General features: G+C 36.0%; 1 long non-coding RNA gene across 1 annotated transcript in view; it reads left to right on the forward strand.

The window, feature by feature from the left end:
* Positions 1 to 806: 806 nt before the first annotated feature.
* LOC116179628 overlaps positions 807 to 22,118 on the forward strand; it is a 40,358-nt gene continuing 19,046 nt past the window's right edge. Inside the window, exon 1 of the long non-coding RNA XR_004147008.1 lies at positions 807 to 1,084. This is a non-coding gene — a long non-coding RNA (uncharacterized LOC116179628). The remainder of the gene's footprint in view (positions 1,085 to 22,118) is intronic.

Below are 22,118 nucleotides of genomic sequence, written 5' to 3' on the forward strand. Positions count from 1 at the left end.
AAGTGTGCACGACACTCCAAAAACAGAAAAGTTGGAAACTGTTGGTTTCAACAGGATGGTGCACTCGCGCATAACGCTCTAATCATTCGAGAAGACCAATCGGACAAATTTTCTGGAAAATGGAAATTTCTTTCACATTTCAAAAATGTCTTCTGATGCATTTCTAAAGATGTCCGAAACATTTTAAGTTTCAAATTGTAATATTTCCGTTTCCAAAACGTTTTTCCAGTTCCTAAATTTCCTAGACATTTCTCACGCCTTCCAAACGTTTCAAAAATTTCCGAAACTTTCACTTCTTCTCAAAATTTCATTCATATTTTCAAAAATTTCAAAACGTTTACAACAATTCTACCAAAATCCCTTCCTAAATATTTTGAAAATTCCCCGATTCAAATATTTCCATCTCGATTTCCATAATCATTGCGAGTTTTTTTTTCAAAATTTCGTAATTTACAGAATTGCCGTTACCTAACTAAAGAATTACATGCCGTGTAACTAAACGGTAGCACGTTTGGGATCAACACTTCATTTCTATTATCTTGTGTCGACCATGTAAACAAAAATGTCAAAAAATTCTGCGTACTCGCAACCTTCGTTGTGTTGTGACGTAATTAGTGTGATTGACCATAGTAAGAGCATGATTATTTGTTGATAAATAGGCGTAAGTTACACGTCAAATGACTTGAAAACGCAACGCAATATATTTTCATGAAAAACGCCGGTCCTCTCTATTCATCACAAATCTCTCGCGTTCCAATTTTTTCATTCAGCAAAAGAATTGATTGCTAATTGTTGGAATCATCCACTTCGAAAAGATTCAATTTGGCCCGTTACGCTCATTTCCTTAATACGCCATTAAATTACGCGGTCCATTACGTCTTCACCTTGGGGAAAATTTTCATGTAGATGACTCGATTTTTCATATTATATTTTTTAATAAAAATGATTGTCACGACAAGGTCGTTCTCATTCCAACCCATTAATTATCTGCTTTTTTTTTCTTGCAGTGTTCGGAGTGTTATGCACAAATATTTGGAGAAGAAAAATGAAGTGAACTTCGATAAGATCTTCCACCAACAGTTAGGTAAGTGGCCGATTTTTTTCAAAATTAATCGCCTCGCTCCCGTTTTCGTTGTCCATCTTGCCGAATTGATTTATACGGTTCAATTTGCAAAGCGAAGGATCACGGATGTAAGAGTTCAGAGTTCTACTGAAAGGGGGTTGATTTATGTGGAAAAATTTTTGCAGTCGGTCGATTTTTCGGATGTAAATAGTTTCGTTTTACGATCGTCCCAATTTCGTTCGGGCTGCAATTTTGGTTCGGAAAGATAAATGGCGCGCATCGTATATCGCACGTGTTAATTAAAATTGGGGAGAGAGGTGAAGCGAATGTAGAAAACAACTTCCAATACGAAATTCAATCAGGAAGGCACAAAGGAACAAATCAAACAGAAACAATTCGGTGTGCCGTTTGGAGTATAGTATCATCCTTTCCTCGGGATGCGACGCGACGTCAAAGAAACCGAATTGAATTTCTGTCTTTACAGATAGATAAATAATGCATGTTCGCGTCTCCTGTATTAATTGAAAACTCTTCTTAGCTTGTGTAAGAAAGCTAACCGTATACGAACTTCTAATTCATATTTCCAGCAATAAATTAGCTAACGCAATGTAACGATATACAGGGTGTAGCTTTTATGCATTGGCGCAACACATCAACATAAGTCTAATATTTAAAAAACTCCCAGAAAAACAGTGATTCAATTCTGTTACGTGTTAACGGTATTGCGAGGTTATTCGTGAAAGCAAAATACAAACATAGGAAGTGGCAAAATAGTAACGGATCGAGCAGATCGCAAGCGAATCCATAAATAAAATGCAAATATAAGTAACAGTAACCTTAAAACAAATGCAGGTAGAAAAAAACGAACTGCTGTAAAATATTACATGAAATAATCAATATCGGCGTTAATAGTTGTACCGTGTATCCTATTTTAGTTGAGACTGCATTTTTTGGACCACTGTTCCTGAGATTGGGCCCAAAGATGGTATTTTTTAAATGCAACATGCTGTATATATTAACGTCAATTTTTTTGAATTCGTTTTCCTGATTACATTGATGTATCACAACCTCGATCACAACCTATATTTTTTTTTATTTTAGCCATGAACCAAAAATAAAACCTTATTTTTTACGGTTTTTAAATAGTAGGCCAAGGATTTATGGAGATTTTGTTTTGTTTATTATATCCATGGCAGTCGGTACCAATCAATAAAAATGACTAACGGTAGGAACATGTCAACAATTTTGAAAAATATATAAGTAATATACGAGGACTTTAAGATATACAGGGTGTTGCGTTTAAAAAATACCAACTTTGGATTAAATCCCAGAAACGTTCTTGTTGGCTACGTCTAAATATCTAAAATAAACAGTTTTTGCCTTTTTTCTATCTTACTTGTAAGATATAATAACATCTCAAAAAGTGAAACTTTTCGTTTTCACCCTGTATCTTAGAAACCAACGTAGCTAGACTGATTCTGTTTGTGGTATTAAAAGTTTCACATAAAAGTGGCAAAGGATAGCGAAAAGTCTATCATTAAAAACAGTTGTGATACACGGCAATCTCAACCAAAATAGGACACACGGTACATTTCGTACTCTAAACAAATATAGTTACGTTGAATAAATACGGATGTAATGGTTAAATAATAGGAAAGTACAGTCGAGTACATCAACTTTCGGAAATGCAAATTGTTCTTCGGAAAGCTTGATATATGGTTTGATATAGGAACCTTTGCAAAAGAAGTCTTCTTTAACTGTGTCATGTGTGTGTACTTAGGTTCAAAAGATGAAACAAAAAATGGCGCCAATCTTCAATGCCAAAACTTAATTTGTCGGAGAGAAAATTGGCACTTTTCTCAGGGTGAAATCAGAAATACAATTCACCATCTGGTTATCAAGCTGTTCAACAAAATATTGTTTAAATGGAACACCTTGTATATTTTCCCGTGCTTTGATAGAAAATGAAATTGCGCCTTCTTTAATTTAATTTAAAATAACGCGGGACTACTGAAAATTTGAGCGTCAATTAACGCATGCGGGCCGAGGAAAAAGGAAGACCGGAATTGAAAAGAAACAACACCATATTGTGATGTGCATGTGCAGCGTGCGCTATGCCACTATCATATGCATCAGCACTATCGCCGCTCCGGTACTGCCGTTAAGAGGTAAGGGGGTGCTCACTGCTCAATTTAGCGCCTTACTTTTTGTTCAAAACCGCACTGCACGGATGCCCCGCCAATATTTGATTATTAATTTTTCTGATCATCACTTTTTAATATTTTCTTTACTTTTTGTATTCAAAAGGAGAACATTTGAATAATTTTCGTACACGTTAGAGGTTCCACCCTGTATACAGACTGATTTAAATTCGCGGGCCACCATGGGGATCTCGGAAAATGTAAGAGATAGATAGGTCGTTTAAATTTGTCAAAATTCCGTAATTTGATGATTAACAAAATGCCGTTTTGAAACAGAAAAGATTCTGACCAGTTTCGGAGAAAAATGAAATTTTGCAATTTTAAAATAAATGACACATTATTATGACCACTTTGTTCCCTCTACAAGAAGTCATTTTTTTGTGTTATTTGTTATTTTTTTGTTATTTTTCTGATTTCAAAAATGTAAAAATCACGATTTTTTAATAAGAAATGGCCCTATTAATTCTATAATTTAAAACTAGCATCTTGTAGAGGGAACAAAGTGGTCATCATAATGTGTCATTTATTTTGAAATATCTCTTTAAATAACTTCGGTAAAAAATAAAAACGATTTTTTTTGCTAATAGGTGATCCTTTGTAATAAAAAACGCCAAAAAACTTCTCCTAGGACACTTTGATTCTCGCTTTGATCACTATAGACTGTCAGAAAAATATGTTGTATCTTAGCCTTCGACTTGGTATGTGATGACACTCAATATAAGACGGACGGAAGGGGCGGCCTGATAACACTGATATGACTCTCAAAGGGAAAATGGAAAATCTAGACGAGACCTATCGGTCGGGGAGTCAAGACTTCAAGTTTGGATATCGAGTGTCGGAAGAGCCTACTCTCAAATGGCCGTTTATTTACTAGAAATAAAATTTACGTGAAGGAACATTTTAAAGTCGGAGAAGCGTCATCAAAATATATCCGGGATTAAATAAACTGATATTAAAACTCATTGTGATAAACAAAGCTTTTCTTTCTTTCCGATCGCTAGCAGAAACGACTGGTTGCAGGCAACTTCGCCAAAGTTGAGTGACGTCCTTGTGCGATAAATAAAGTTTGTGAACAACGGCATACGGCAGGGAAATTAAAATCGATGCATTTGCTTGCATCAAAACCTAGTTGGGCAAAATTAATATCAACGCAGAGGAACATTGGTATTTTGTTCCTGTGCATAATCACGATCTTGACTATTGAGGCCAGTTTCAATAATTTCCAATTCGAAGGCGAAATTTTCAAGAAACAAATTTAATCAAGTGTCCCATTGATAAATTATATTGCGAGGTGCTTGAAGTTGGTTTAAAGCAGGCGGTAAAAGTAGACGGTTCAATCCCCGATCAGTTGCACAAGAGGCAGTAGTCCTTCAGGTGATCCAGGTTTCATTCTAATTGTGCAAGCTTTGAGAAATCCAGTACTGATTTGTACCATAGGGAAACCATTCCATTCCAGAAAACGCTATAATTAAGGTAACGTAGTCGTTTTGATTTGTATTTCACATTACTATCAGTTCTCTTTAAGAAGTCGCATTACATTTTATTGACAGTAATTAAAAATAATTCTTAAGGGAATCATTATTAAGCGTTAAGAAGGGGTAAGTCATTTCACTTTATTTCTGATTTTAAAAAGTGCCAAATTTCCGTAAGGTAATTGCATTAGAATTTGCGCATGTCGTATAAATTTTGGGAGGAAGTTTAGGGCAATTTTGGAATTGGCATCGCATGTACAAAAGATCTCGAGTAATTAGACGCTAAGGTTCGTTGAAGAAGCAGAGGGCGCAACTAAGTTCAATCGTTTCGTATGAAGGTTGAGAGTGAAGTCAAAACGCTCTTTCTTGGGGAAGAAAAGGAAAGTGTAATTAGTCTGTGAGTGGAAAAAATAGTCCGATAGCACGTAAAATCCTTATATATCTGGGTAGTATCCGGCATCCTCGCAAAGCAAATAGCGTATAGAGATCGTGGAAAATTCGGATTTTAATTGCCTTTTTTCCGCTTCGTCTCGGATGAAGTATTCGAATTCCATTATCTTTTAAGATTTTCTTTTAATTATAAACGGAGGGAGAGAGAGTAGATTAAAAACTTTGGGAGAATTTTCCCGAAAATAGGCGTACGTAAATCATCTGCGCTTTTAATCTTATTATACGTTTTCCAATTATCATAATTTAAAATTTTTGGTCTCGCGACTGCGGCGAGAGGTTTTATAGGTTTTGTTTCTAAGTTTCCAATTGAAAATCCCCGTTTCGATAATGCGCCGAAAGTTTTATATCCCCCATTTCCGTATTAGGGGATTTAGGTAGGCTATATAATAAAAAGTTTTTCCTATTTGAGAAATTCGAGATTCTCACATACTCGTGCCGTATATATTCTGCTATTGTATTCCTGTCCCACTTTCGCGTTTGCAAATTTGCGACGTGATCGAAACTTTTCGGCAAACGTATCTCGGTGGACGTTTATTGCGATAGTTCGACAATAGAGTTCGAAAACATGCCGATCCGTTCGTTAAAAGCTGAATCCATTTGCCAAAATTGGGTTAGTGGCGTAGAACGTAAATTCTTAACCGCTCATCAAAATCTGAAGTAATCTGAATTTAATACAAAAATCGCAGTAGTATTATTGGCCGCCATCTTGTTTCCAGTAGTCATCTTTGTTCCGATTCACCTTTTTGATTGATGGGGGGTATCTCTCGCATCCCGATGGACTCTATTTGAAGTGCATTACAAGGAAAACCTACTTTAATTTTTTATCGCTTTATCACACACTAACCGACGTTTTCAACATTATTTCCGTTTCCTTATCACGGCTGCACTATTTACGTCAACCTTTTATACCTCCATTGTTTGTACTGGACGATGGACGTGGTAATCCGAAGAGAAACATGCTACGCCTAAGAAAAACCTCGAGAGTTGAGAGTAAATATTCGGATCTATTTTAGGATTTGTTTAAACCTTGCCAGCGTCGTCGATGTTGATTGGCGTGACTTTTATGAGTTCAAATGCATCGTTAATTTCGATTTCTAACTGTAAGTTGACCGGCGAACTTAATTTTAATAGGCGCGGCGAAGATGCGAACCAAAACTCCAGGGTTAAACTAAAAAGTGAAAAACTTTAGCGCATTTTGCATGAATTGATCAGTACTTCCCGAAAGGTCATATAACGGGCCCTTTGTATGTGCAAAGGAAAATAAGTTTATCAATAAGAAACGTGCACAGTCCGCGTATGCACACACCTGATGTTTAAAATATGCGATATGTTTGCCTTTACTACAAGAATCTGTGGTTAAAATGTTAACAAATTTCTCTATACATAAACAAGTTGACATTGCGTAGTTTGCGCATGCGCTCATCTGATTTTTACAATATGCAATGTGCTTGTCTTTACTTGAAGTATCTCTGTTTAAAATTTCAAAGAAATATCTCCATGAATAAGAAAGTTGACATTGCACAATTTGCACATGCGCACGTTTTTTACAATATGCGATGTACTTGTCTTTACTAGAAGCACTTGTGGTTAAAATTTCAAAAAAAAAGTATCTATTGATCGTCAAAATTTTTCTTGGTTGAGGCGCCAGACTTATTAGCTACCAAATGCAAAAAAACGAACTAAATATCTTGAAAACTGTAGAAGTAGTTAAGGCCTCGGACGGACGGACGGAGTAAGTGGCCATAATAGCGCCTGAGTTGGAAAATGCGCTAAAAATAAGAATGTTACCCGGAATGCATTTTTTAAAATTTTTTCGGAAATCTAAAATTGTGATCTCAAGAAAAAATGATAGAAGTTCCTTCCACCAATGAAGACGTACCAAAATGTTTCAAAATAACAATTTAAAAAAATGATTTTTTAAAGAAAATTTCAAGAAAGACTATTCCATACGAACACTACAGATGTTCATTGCTTTTTGGTGCTTAGTTTTTGTAAATGTCAATGAATGAAAGTAAAAATTAATGAAAATTGATTCTTGCGTCCAAGTGTGGGGGAAACTATAAAATCCATTTTTTTTTAAATTATCTAAACTATCAAATGGACATTTACAACAAATCAAAATAACAACTTTCTATGCGACCAAATGACAAGATAGACATAGTGCTCGGAGATTTTCTTGGTAAATTAAATGGTCTAACTTAAGTCTAAACTAACAAACATCGAAAGGCAGGTTCAACTTAATTGATTTTGTATATTTCATAGAAGCCATAGTAATCATTAAAAAAATTATTTTTGAAATTGACAAATGACAACCAAATGATAGCACCAACATACCAGGGGTAGTAGATTTGGATAAAAAAACACGAGTTTTTTTTAAATGTTTATTATGACTGTGTACAGTGTAATTTCAAAATAAGATCGCCCCCTGTGACCAAATGGCAACCGTTTTCCTTTGCGTCTTTTATCCCTCTTGAAACTATCTTGCGATTTTCTTGTGTATCTCTTGACGCTTATGAAATTTGATTAAAATCTCCTAAAACTGTCACCGATCCTTCTTGGAGCCCCCTTAAACTAAATCCCAAAACTGTATTGAATCCTCTTTGTAGCTATTTTTCTTGAATATATCTCTTGTTAAATCTCTCTTGGTACGTGAGAAAAAATCCCTATATTTCTTGAAACGCTCCTGAAGCTTCGAAACTTGCTTGGAATTTTGGTGCATTCTTGAACTCGATTGAGTATTTCGATGTCTTCTTTGAAGTTCCTAAAGTTCTTCAAGTATTCAGTTAGGTTTAGAAACCCTACAATCTTTCTGGAAGCTTTCTCGAAGTACTCTTGAAATTCAATCGCTTTTGAAACCGCCTTAAGATCCTTAAACCCTTTCAATTTCCTATTGAAGAAACATTTTTGCAACTTGAAATCTTAACATTTCTCGAGAAAATCCCCGAAACATCTTAAAATCTCTTGAAGATCCCTGAAGCCCCCCTTTAAACTGTTTACTATTTTTAAACATTTTTTCCTGTAGTTTTTTAACATATTTGAAACGTTTTTGCGACGATCTTGTAACAAAGACTGTATTAAAACCGTTTTGAAACTTCTTTAAACTTGATAGAAGCTTCCTAGGCACTGCTTCAAATTCTTAACGTTTGGCTTTCATAAAGTTTGCTAGGAATTAAAATCTGAGGAAACTATCTGGAAATAATGGTGAAGTCCACTTGATGGTTTAGTTTTTTTTAATCTTCTGATACATCTAATCTAAAACTATCTTGAAACCCTTAATAAATCATTACACTCGCTTGAAATTCATTTGAAACTTCCTTGGTTATTGCAACTCTTAATGTTCCTCTAAAACTATAAATTTAAATATGATCTCTTGACTTCATATTGAAGCTCTGTTTAAAAATTGCAATGTAACTTACTTCATGCATTCTTGAGACTTTTTTGAAACTTTTTTTGATCTATATTGATGCCATGAAGCTCTATTAAAACTCTTCTGAAGGTTTTTTCAAACTCTTTTGAAACTCCATCCGAAATCACTCGAAATCCTAAAACTTCTGAAATTCCGTCAAAATTCCCTTGAAATCCTCTTGTACCTATTTTCAAACCCTTGCATCTCTTTTGAACCTCACTAGACGAAGATAATCAATACATCGAAGACGGCCTCTCGTTACAAAACTACATTTGATTAATTTTAAATAATTGATCAATTAATTTTAATAGTATCTATTAATTTCGGAAAACAATCCCCCCCCCCCCCCCTCCTTAGTTAGGATACCTATTGCAAAAAAGTCTAGAACGATTTCCCTAAAAGGAGTTAAAAGTCGCAGGAGTGAACGAATAGACAAAACACAAGCAATGGCACGTTTCTTAACATTTAAAGCAATGAGCAAAAAATTACTAATTTCAAAGCGAGACCATTGCACGCTACGAAATGGCTAGTTTAACACGCTATTTATACATACTTTTTTTCTTGTAGAATTTCAATGAAAGTTTAAACTAAAAATTAACTAAAAATGATTTTTGAAAATTTTCAATTGGCGACAATGAGAAAATGCAGTGGGCATAAATTCATAAGCATATTTCCAAATTCCTGTTGCTTCTTTTAAAAGCAATCTTTTTGTCTGTCTGTCTGTCTGTCTGTTACGATAACTTGAGGAGGGAAAAAGATTCGGTCTTGTAGGGGCTGCTTGAGTTCGCATATGAACATAATGGAACTGTCTATTATTAGCAATAATTTTGCAAACGCATTCTCCAGATCGCCAGGCTGGATTTTTTTCCCCTCATTTTTGCACGTTTCCCCCCATCACACCTTTGTCTTTTACACCTCCTCTCTTTACGTCAACTTCAGATCTCCGTCTTCTTCAAGATTGATTTTTAAACGCTTTCTTTCTTTACGTCTAATTTTCTACAGCGCTAGCGTTAATCATCTTCCTCCATGACTGTCTTTTTCTCCCCCCCCCTCCCCCCCCGCCCCCTTCCAATATATTGCCGTTGGTGTGTAAAGGGATTTTTGGGCTTTTAAACTTAAGTGTGACCTTGTTTGTGGTGCAAGGTCGTGCCCTGGGTTTCCTCCGGTGACGTAACTATTTCGCGACCTTGTTTGTGTTGGTTTTTTTACTTTCCGACTACATACGAAGTATGTATCGCGATAAATTTTCGATATGCCAATATTGCGTTTTCTGGACGTCTTGAAGCACACAGACCCCGAAAAAGTGATTTTTAGCTTGACGTCTGTGGGTGGGTGTTTGTGGTCCGTTTTTTGTGAACACGATAACTAAAAAACCCCTGAACCGATTTGGACGACATTTGGGGTGTATATACGGTGGTATGGGGAATCGAAAACGTCCTATTTTGGATTTGATCCGTAATCGTCTTCGTGGTTGTTGAGGGCGTCAAAAGTTTAAAAGAGCCATAACGGCTTGAAAAATTGTTTTAAATTTTTTTCGTATACAGTGGCCAAAATGGCTTAAAAAGTTCACTACAATTTATTTGTGAGTTCCTTTGTTTTTGAGAAGTTTTGAATTGAAAAGGTAAACTATTTATTTTATTAATTTATTTAATTTTAATAGTATCTATTAATTTCGGAAAACATTCACCCCTCTCCCCCCTTCAACCTATTGCAAACAAGCTCAGGGCTCTAAACGATTCCCCTAAAAGTAGTTCAAAGTCGCAGGAGTGAACGAATAGACAAAACGCAAGCAATGGCACATTTCTTAACATTTAAAACAATGAACAAAAAAATTACTTATTTAAAAAAATTAAAAATTAACTAAAAAATGATTTTTGAAAATTTTTAATTGGCGAAAAAATAAGAAAATGCAGTGGGAACATATTTCAAAATTCCTGTTGCTTCTTTTAAAACCAGTCTTTTTGTATGTCTGTCTGTTACGATGACTTGAGGAGGGAAAAAGATTCGGTCATGTAGGTGCTGCTTGTTTGAGTTCGCAGATGAACAAAATGGAATTGTCTATTATTAGCAATATTTTTGCAATTATTCTCCAGATGTCCAAAGCGTCATTTTTCGCCATGCTGTTTTTTTGCCCCTCATTTCTGCACGTTTCCCCTTTGTCTTTTACACCTCCACCCTTTACGTCAACTTCAGACCTCCGTCTCCTTCAAGATAGATTTTTAAACGCTTTCTTTCTTTACGCCTAATTGTCGACTCCACACAGCGCTAGCGTTTAATCATCTTTCTCCGTGACTGTCTTTTCTTCTTCTTTTTCTGATCTTCTCAAAAATACTGCGCGCGCTGGGTCCCGCTGTATCACTTTGTTCAGACTCTACTCACTGTAGGTAGGTACATTCTTTACGCCTAATCAATAGAGAAAGGGAGAGAAAGATTGTAAATTAATTAGAATTTGGTTGATGATTTCTGAACCATTTCTTCAGAATTTTAGGCAGATATTTGAAATACGTTTCAAAACTTTTAAACATTTTCGAGTTTAATTTTATCGCATAAGAAATTATTTAGTCGTTCGTCTTACAAATACATAAACAATCGAATAAGTTGAAATTCGCACAACCAGGAATCGGGTCAATTTCTTTCGATTATATTATTGCAAATAAAAATTAGTGTAGTTATTGAATAATTAAGGGCGAAACCTTTGATTCCACAAGTTTAATAATCGGGGTGAAGAGCGAGCGGTAGAGAGAAACTTTCACTTTAAGACCAGTAACTTGAGCGCATTTTTTCCATGCAGTTTTCGTTCCCAAAAGACTGGCTATGTTTTTCTTTACTAAAAGCATCCATGGTTAGAATTTCAAAGACATATCTTCATAAATAAGGAAGTTGGCACTGCGCATTCCATTGCGCAAAATGCGCATAGACTGCGCATGCGCACATCTAATGTTTACAATATGGTGCGATACGTTCGCTTTTACTATATGTCATATATTTGCCTTTCATAGAAGTGTCTGTGGTTAAATTTCAACAAAATATATTAATAAATAATTAATTAACTGTAATTTAATCAGTTTAATACAAAGGTATACAGGTAGATACACCACGGAAGTACCAGGGAGCTCTTACCTTGTCTTCAGTTTTAAGTACTAAAGCCCTAAGACTTGGTGGTATAAAAGTACTCTATTTTACGTAAAGTGGACTGATTGCCCTTGTTGTACTGAAATAAGGCCGGCAAGGCATAAACCTGGACGGAAGATTCCACCAAACAATTCAATAGACCGCTTATCAGATCCAGTTGGATCGATTGGTATTCACGGAGGAACTACGATAATCGTGTTGAATGAGTGGTCGGTTAGTATGAGGTTTGGTACAAGAAAAGTATCGGTTTTTGGTCGATAAGTGATCCGGGGAAAAGTGTCTGGTTCATTATAAAATCATGCTTTTATAGGGACAAGGTCTGAGTCACAAGTGGGGGTTTAATTTCAAAGGATGCACTTAGATCATATATATTCCATAGAAATAGCCTACTTCCACTAAATTTGGTGAGAGAAATAGCCAACAGTAGAATACCGATCATGCGCACGGGGTTTTCGGTACAATTTTTTTAATTTTCCAGCATAAACATTAATATCCACAGCGAAATCGAACCTGCATTCGCAGAATTTTGGAACACGTTCGAATGGTGTTTCAACATAGCGTTTCCTAAAAAACTATCACCATCTCAACAAAGATACATGACAACACATCCAGAAGAACTGTTCAAATATTCACATGAGACCCGCATGGCAATTAAAAACCTGACGCATTTGAACTGGATCAGGAAAACCTCAAATAACTCATGCCTAAATGTCAGATACAAATCAATGAAGAAGCAACTTGAACATCAAATTAAATCCGAAAAGGTGCGATTTTTCTCCAATTTTATAAACTCATCCTCAAATAAGTCGCGTGCCCTCTGGAACATCGTTCGGAGTAAACTGAGTAGCGTGTCTAACAATATCCCCCACATCCGTAATCATCAAGGAGATATTCTCAAAGATTCACGAGGAATATCAAATTATTTTGGAAATTTCTTCGTGCATTCAATTCAAAATCTCATTACTTCGAACTTCAAAAACGACAATCACCAAAGCCGCAACGAATGAGATAGATGAACTCTAATTCATTTTTTATGCCTCCTGTTTCGTACGCATGTGTATTAAAGGCCATAAATACATTGTCTAACAATAAATCCAAAGGGCCCGACGAAGTACCCCTTGGGATCATTAAAGAGTGCAGTGTTGTAATATCGCATTACCTTAGTGACCTGATTAATATATCAATCGCGTGTGGTAAATTCCCTATTCGACTAAAATCTGCTAAAGTTACTCCGGTTTTTAAAAAGGGCGATCGCGCAGATCCGTCCAACTATCGTCCTATCTCGCAGCTGTCCGTGTTCTCCAAAATTATGGAGAAAGTGTTTTGCGAAAAATTAAGCAATTTCTTAAACAAGAATAGCATATTAAGCAATTCCCAGCATGGATTCAGGGAAGGATTCTCCACTGAAACCGCAACAATTGACTACCTCCAAGAAATCCACAATAATTTAGATCAACATCAAGTAGTGATTTCGGTTCTGCTGGACATCACAAGGGCATTCGACACCGTTGACCACGGTCTCCTGGCGAATAAACTAGCAGCAGTAGGTGTTAGAGGAAGTGCTAACGACTGGGTTATATCTTTTATCTCTAACCGAACTTTTAAAGTCCACCTTGATGGAGAAGAGTCCGAAGAATTTTCCACTGGCGTGGGTACACCACAAGGCAGCACTCTAGCGCCCCTGTTATTTTTAATTTACGTGAACGATATGGTCGAATATTTATCTGAGCATTGCAAACTATTTCTGTACGCCGATGACATCAATATCGTCATTTCCTCATCAACATTGGAAGAGGCAACCGCGAAACTCGAAACAATAATGATGAACTGATAGCTGCCGAAACTGCTAAATTTTTAGGTACTACAATAGACAGCAAGTTAACTTTTTCCCATCACGTTGACGAAGTGTGTTCTAATCTTAAAAAATGATCAAAGTCCTCGTGTGAGATCGAAGGGACTTCAGCGCATTTTTGTGTGGCAGATCAGTGTTTTATTAGCCAATATTGACGCCACCATCAATAAGATCTTGCCGAAAGCTACCACGTTCACTTTGTCGGTACCATTTTCTCACTTACCGTGCACTCGCAATTCGCGTTTGAAGTTTCGACTCCACCATCAGTAAGAACTCGTCGGGAGTTACCACATTCCCTTTGTCGATACACAGTTCCGACGTCCCGTTCATTCGTAATTCACATTTTGGTAGATTTCGCTAAAATGCCGGCATAAAATCGTATTAAACTTTTGGGTACTTCACATAGCTCGACCTTCTATTAGTGACACGAGAAAGAGAGACCGCGATTCGCGCTGTAAGAAACTTTTGGGCGCCCAAAGTCGACTACCCCTCGAAGCGCGCCGCGCAAAAAGTGGTTTATTTCGCCCCTAGGAAAAAAAAACTAAATTTCGCCACGCAGGAGTTGTGCGCGTTGACAAGATCTTCCCGACGACACCAATTTGAAAACAATCGGAGAAAAACTGTAGAAGAAGATAGATAAAAACTGAAAAATCTCCAGGTTAGTATAATACGCTCGGGGATGGCGTCCAGATGTCGTCGACTACAAATCTGGTAGCCCCATCCCTAACGTTCTTAATTACACGGCCCCGATAGTTACATGTACACTCCTTGTCTTTTTACAAGCGTTTTTCTACGGGCGCGCATTTACTGCAAGCCAGCCAGCCAGCCGACCAGCCAGCCAGCCAGCCAGCCAGCCAAAGTGAGATTAAAAGCTACTTTTTACAAAAAAAAATTTTTGCAAAAATGCGCTAAAAATTGCATTACGCATTTATTTGTCTAAGCAACAGTTTAGATCTTAAAGCAATTCTCACCGTATATTTTGCCAAAGTATACTCAATTATCAGTTACAACATAGTTGTGTGGGGCCAGGCTACAGAAGCCGAGCGTGTATTTATTCTACAAAAGAGAATAATTCGACGCATCTTTCGTCTGAAGTATCGCGAATCCTGCCGTCAAACTTTCAAAAATCACCAGCTTTTAACATTTATATCTATATATTTATATAAAATTTTAACATATATACATGTAAATATACATCTATTTAAACGTAACTGTGATAATCATAAGTACTCAACTAGAACTGGGCACAATATATACTTACCTAAATGCAATCACACTAGCTTCAAAAAATCGGTACATTACGCAGGCTGCTACTTGTACAATGCTCTACCACAAAAAATAAAAGAAATAAAAAATAAAAATCAGTACAAAAATGCACTTAGAACCTATCTAGTCAGCAATTGCTATTACTCGCTCCAAGAATTTGTGAAGTCATAGATGTTATCTGTTGTACATTATCTGTTGTACGTTATCTGTTGTACGTTATCTGTGGTATGTTATGTGAACTGTAATAATATTATAGATTAATCATTTTGTATATTACATAATAGTTAATGACTTACCTTTACATTTTAGAAATGGAAACAAAAGGTTAAATAAAATTATTATTATTATTATTATTATTAATTGACATTCCCGGCATTTCAGTGGCGTGTTATTTACGTAAAACATAAAGAGGTTTACGGTTGTTGTAATTCACATTTTCGTTGTTACAGTAGGAAATACGAGTAGTATTTACGAAAGTAATAATTAAAATGGTGTGGTGGACGTAGTAGTGCAGAAAGAGCAATTTAATTCCATGGGTAAGTTACAAAATATGTGCTTCGTAATTTAATATGAAGTGACCTCTTTTTGCTTTTATGGTTTTCAGCTGTTTATATTTGGATGCTATTGCGCATGTGCGGTGTCTAATAAAGGTGGGTTCATAGCTCTCCGTTCATACGTTTCCGTTTGTCCGTTAACCAATCAGAAGACTGTACATTTTTAAATCGTACTTCGTTCGTTTACGTCTGAAAAGTTAAGTTGGTTGAAGTGGAACATTTACAGGTCACGGTGTGTATCGTACCTTGTAAACGTACGATGTGGACGGATTGCTACGGATGAACGGAGAGCTATGAACCCACCTTTACCGTGCAAATTATCTCTGTCTATGTTGGGTATGTTGGCACAGATGCTCCATATTTTACTTATATGAGTTGCTATATCTATGGATTATATAATATGATCTAGGGATGGAGATGGTAACAGGTGACATCTAACGGAGGAATTTTACAACAGGATGTTTACAAATAAAATGTTGACGTTACTACTTGATATTTTCCAAACGCATATCCAGATGTCAAAGACGTATTTTTTCGTCATGTTCGATTTTTTGTTCCTCATTTTTTCACGTTTTCCTCGTCCTTCGGGCCTATTTAACGTCCATGCGCCTTTCTTTAAATTTCTATCGTTCGTGCTTCTTTTATGCTTACATCCAGTCAAACCCATACGTCAGAAAACAGCAATATTTTAAACGTCCACACCTTTCGTTAGGTACCTACCGCATGTTTATTATGCAGATGAATGCCGAATTTATATGTGCATCCCATTCCAGCAACGTAATTCTCATTCGGCTCCAGAACTTCGGGCTCAACGAGAACTACAAATTACAAACGAAATAACTGGCCACTAGTCAACTCGAGAGCCGGAGGTTATGAAGGACAAAAGCAATTTCATCCACTTCTCGTGGGCGAATAAGGTTGTCGGGAAGCGTGCACGAAATGTCAGGGCAAAAGCTCCTTTTAGAAAGATTCAGACTCGACGACCTAAAAGTACACTCACGCACGTGAATATTGAAAGGGAAAGCGAACGGTCAACATTTGTGCAGAGATTTCAGGCGTCAAGTATGTATTTAGGCCGTTAAGGTGCAATTTTGCGACTATGCTCCACCGTTTGTTTTTATCGATCGTCCTCGCTCAGACTCAATCTACTTGAATAATCCTCATAGAAATGGATGCAGCGAGTAAGTAAATTGGCAAGTTTGGAGAGATGGGGATTATCGATTAAATTTTGAGGTAAATCTGTAGAACTCGACGCTTATTCAAATAGGAATTTCTAGAATTTATTATTGCGTGCTTATAAATCTCCCAAAAGATTCGAACGGAACAACGTGCGCCACAGTCGACGTGGATTTGCTGGGAAGGGATAAGAGCCCGAAGCCACAATCAATTATTTTCTTTTTCGTCACTTTCGAGACTGTCGATGGAAGTGGGCCAAAGCGTAATCCTCACTTTATCAACATGGGGGTTGAAGTTTATTTCTCCCGTCCCACACTTGCACGAGAACACCTTGTATACTAAATTCCCATTTTGAGGGTTTACGAAATTCTTCACGATTTATGAAAGACTCGCGCTTGCATTCCGGAGATACCTTCGAGAAAAATTTCAACAATAAACTTCCCTTTTACGCCCCCTTTTTCTTTCGCGCGATGCAGCCGAGTAATCGATATAGGTAGCTAGCGAGGCGAGGAAAAGTGGACTATTTACAAAGCGAAGGAGTCGATATCTATTACAAAGGCACTAATTTACATTGAAATATTAATGGCTCGATACTTTGAATTGGCTTTCGTAGATTGGATTAAAAAACCGTGCTATCGGGAAACTCCTTCGGGTACAGTTTCATTTTTTATTAATCCCGTTTTGTTAATCCCTAGAGCGGGAGAATATTATTATAAATTACGTAATATAAACCGCGGTTACGCTGTATAACATCAACTTTTTTACTTACGCCTTCTTGAAAATTCTTCTTTAGTGCCCTTTTCTCTTTGGTTATGGTTCTTGCTCGGGCGCCATAAATTTGTTTACCAATTTATACAAATCATCTACATTTCATGTTACAACACGGATTGTATTCTTTGAAAATACAACATCGTAAAAAATTATTAGACAGTATTAGAGGCAAACGCAGTTATTTTGGCACGCATTCAAAATATACGCAATTTTAGGTCAAAGAATCAAGTTCGTAGGGAAATTCACATTTTTACATGCAGCAATGGGTCTGGATGTGACTCCGATCTCGCCCTATTCGCGCTTTGACATCACCAAAAGATATGCCTCTTCCAGACCACCCTCTGAGAGTACACTCCGTTTTCGAGATATTTTTTATTTTTATATTATTTTATTATCCCTCTCTTGTTTTGGGCCCTCAACAGGCTTACGCCCAATTACAGAGTGACCCGCATTATGCTTTTTAAAGGTGCCTCTGCAGAAGGTCTTAAGTTGTTGTATACTACTCCGGTATTTACCTTACGAATTAGGAAAACTGCAGGAGAACCTAATTCGGAGTAGCCGGCAGAATGCTCGAAGCTGGTCTAAGGTAATTTCCATCTCTGCCACAGATGAAAAATTCAACTCAACCCAGGTTCGAACACCTACCTCCGGATTTATAGCCCAATGCTCTACCATTGAGCCATAATGCCGTTTTATCCACATTTAAGTTTGGTACCGCCAATAGATGTGTCTCGTAAAGACGTTTCATTTTCTCCTCCGACTCGCCGTTCTTGAGATATTCACACCGATATGTTTTTCGAATACCATGAAAAATAGAACAATGGGGGTTTATAGTATAGTTGAATTCCGTAGTTTTAATTTAATAAGCGTGTACCTGAAACCATAAAACATTTTTTTGGACAGTAAAACCATTTAAAAATAGAGGCTGATTAGCAAAAAAAATAATGAACATGTGCGGTTTTAAGGGTTTATTCAAAACGATATGATTGTGGCGGGTTCTGTGACGTAATAAGCCCGACCAATCAGCTCCTAGAACGACTTGGCAATATTGCAGGAGAATGTCATTTGTACCTTGCGTCACCTGTCACAGGCACTTGTCGTTGTCACTTGTCGTTCACTTTCGCGTTAGATGCAGTTAAACATGCCTCTTAAAACGTCAAATCCGACAAACGTCAGACCCTCGCACAAGGTTGCCGGCTCACTTCTACTTGATTGGTTGTAGGTTTGTGACGTGTTTAGACTGAATCGTTTCAAATTCGGACTAAAAACACAGCTTTTCAATAAGTTATTTTGGATTTATTTTACTCGCAAATAAAAATTGAGGACACACGGGTCTTTTTATTTTTAATGTACTTTTTAGATCAGAAATAAAAAATGAAGGCGGGATGCCCCCATTTTAATATTGGGAATGTTGATGTTTCATATATGGGTCAGCAGTTAGTCTACTGATCCAGCGACCCGGTGACCCAGCTTAAACCATTGACCCAGTTTAAGTTTTAAGTTTGGCGTAATTTATTACCTAGAAGTCAAATTCAGTCCAATTGAAGCAATAAGAAATAATTAGTTCATACCTGATGTCAAGCACAACGTATACATAGACAATAGAGATAGCTTTTCTCCAGCTCCTTACAAATTACACAATAAACGTGTAAACAAATATACAAAACGAGCTCTTGGGTATGGCTATAGCATCAGCAAAACCAAATTTTGAAATAAAAAAATTACCTTTGAACTCTGATTGTAACGGCCTTTTGAGCTCAGAAGGGCGCTTTTCTGTCGTATCTTTAACAGATAACAACGCGCCCAAACAAGGGGGATAGTGAACAGCGCAGCACAAAATACCATCAATAGTATACTAAAACCCTAATTACTTAGTACTCGATGAGAATCTTTAATTCAATTTACGTTAACTAAACAAAGGCAAAATTTTGACTCGACCACTGATTGTCTATACAAATCTATGTATAATAACTATTTATACAATAAGCGAAATGAGTGTCTTTTAGGCACGACGTGAAAATTGTCCAACGAGGCAAAGCCGAGTTGGACAACACGTCTAGTGACTAAAAGACATCGTTTCGTAACGAATTATATACAAGATTTTTTGTGAAAGCGGAGAATTTAATAATTTTATTAGTAATTATTTTTAAACATTTTCAATTTTCATTGCAAATATTCGACGCTCCGCACTATGATATGAACAAAAACGTAGATATTAGCAAATTTACAAACCTTATTGCATTCAATTCAATTGTACATTTAATATTTATAATAAATAGATATTCTCATTGATTTTAATGTTTCATTTTTATTTTTAGGCACTAGTGCCTAAAACTTTCATATTTAGGCACTAGTGCCTAAAAGAGTGTTATTTCGAAATTCTAATCAATGTCAAAATTTGTCAATTTTGAAACGCTTTCACAAAAAAGCATAAACGAGACGTTAACTACTTGACGATGCACAAATAACGTGACATCGCCAATGTCAATCTCGCTAAGATGCCGGGTTCAGGTACAAATGCGATTTCATTCAGGTAGTGATATCCAGGAGATAACGGAAAGGAATCCGGAAGGGAAAACGATGAGAACTTGGAGAAAACTATGGGGAACTATGAGGGAAGGTAAAGCTTGAAAAAAATACGTATTAAGAATAATGCTGTTTCATAATCCGTACATACCTCACACTAATTACTTGCAAATATAAATCCGCAAAGCTATATTGAATGGAGCTGGCCACAGAAATAGAAAGAAACACTCCACAGAAATATGGTGATAGTCAAAACAATGAGCCCTTATTCAGGTAGACATTTTGATTTCAAAGGGTGAAATGAAATTAAAAGAAAGGGCATAACTTGGAGCTGTCGGTGTTTGAAAATAATTTTTGAAATTTAAGATAAAAGATAAAAAATTGCTAGCCCTAAAATGGCGCACACTTATCGAGGATGTGAACGAATTTTAAAATATTATTGTGTAAACTGCGCCATGCGGATGTTTCGTTTGGCTTCAGCACCGATAATAATGTTGGATCATCCTGTATGTGTGAATTTCAATTTTCTTTAAGCGTTAAATGTTGTTATTTTGAGATTGAACACATTGTTTATTCCATTAAGAACTATTTATTTAATGATGCGTAATTTTATTTAAATAATCGCCCTTTAATTTGTTTATTTTCTTGTTCAGCTAGAATTGCGTGAAATGTTTTGTTAAATTTTGTCTCATGTTATCTCCGGTCATTGCGATAAGAGGGTTATCGCTGCGTGAACTAATTAAGTTTGTAGATAAACGGGTTTCGAAGAATACACAGGTGCTAAATTTATTCGATGACGCGCAGAATATTACGGAAGGAGGAGATGGTTCGGAAAATTGAAACAAAAGGGAAGTGGTTTAAAATAGCAGAGGTTGTCTTGGCGATAATAAAGGTGTTATAGAAAAAAGTCAGTTGTGTGCTCTAAGAGATTTAATCTAATACGTCGTTCAAAGTGAAAATCTAAGTCGCGTTAAGCGGAAGCTTACGCAAAAGTTATTCGGAGTGTTGTCATTCGTGCGTTTATCGCTTATATCGCAGTACCCGTTTAAGAGAGTTTTTCCACCATCTAAGAGCTAATTTTACATCTGTAATTCAAACAAAGCCAGTGTCGTTTAAATCGATGTTCAAGTGCAATCAAAGATGGGAAATAAGGAAATTATGATTTTTTTAATTAATTGTTTCAATCGATCGCTTGTGCCGTGATATGTGTATTCTGACCTTGAGTGCCTATTTTTATTTCACTGTATTTCATTGACTTTGTCTAATAAATTTGCTTCATCTGTGAATCTTCGATGTTGTGTTTAATCGAGCCCCAATAGTGAATAAATAAAATAATTTACTCGCCCCGTGAGTCGCAAGGAGTTGGTTGTTTAGTTTTCTTGCAACCAAAGTGTCATTTTATTTTAGTTAGCCTGTTCGTTGATGCACCTCATAATAGTCCCTACCAATGTTGGATTTTCGGTATTTGACACTAATAAAAAGTGCAATCTAAGAAATGTTTAACCAATTGGAAAAAAATCAGGAAATTAAAAAAACTATTCGAAATATTCAAAACAATATTAAACACTAAATTAAAATATTCGAGTTGAAAAACCATTAAAATTGTAAATTGAAATGGAAAAATTCGAAAAATTAGAGCAATTCTAAAAGAAATGTTTCAAAAGTCAAAAAGAGAAGAATCATATGAAAGAACGAAGAAATTTGGAGAATTTAAGAATATTGCAAAAGTCGAAAATTTAAAGAGGTTTCAGAACATTAAATAAGCAATAATCATAATGATTACATTTCGGGAAATTTTATACATAAATATTCAAACGAGAACATCTCGGACAACAATGACGTTTCTAGTAATAAAGAAAAGGTAAAATAAACTCAAAATTTTGGAGCAAAAATTGAAAATTTAGAAAAATGGGTTCGAATAACCTGAAAAATTTAAATAGTTCATAAACAAATTCCGAGACAAATTCAAATCAAAGAATTAAAGATTCAGATCTGAAATTTGAAGCTGGAAAAAATGAAAAACAACAATTTGATGAAATTATAATAAGGAAAAACTGAGTAAATTAGAAAAATTTGAAAATGTTAAGAATGCTAGCAAAAACCAAAGCACCAAAATTCGACTAGAATAGGGAATTCATGTTCGAAGGAAAATCTGGAGTATCCAATATTTGAGAAATATAATTGAGTAATCGGAACAATGAAAAAACAATTCGAAGCGAATTGACAAATGAAACAAATGTTTAAAAATG

The sequence above is a fragment of the Photinus pyralis genome, unplaced genomic scaffold, assembly GCF_008802855.1.
Source record: "Photinus pyralis isolate 1611_PpyrPB1 unplaced genomic scaffold, Ppyr1.3 Ppyr1.4_LG8, whole genome shotgun sequence".
Classification (NCBI taxonomy): domain Eukaryota; kingdom Metazoa; phylum Arthropoda; class Insecta; order Coleoptera; family Lampyridae; genus Photinus; species Photinus pyralis.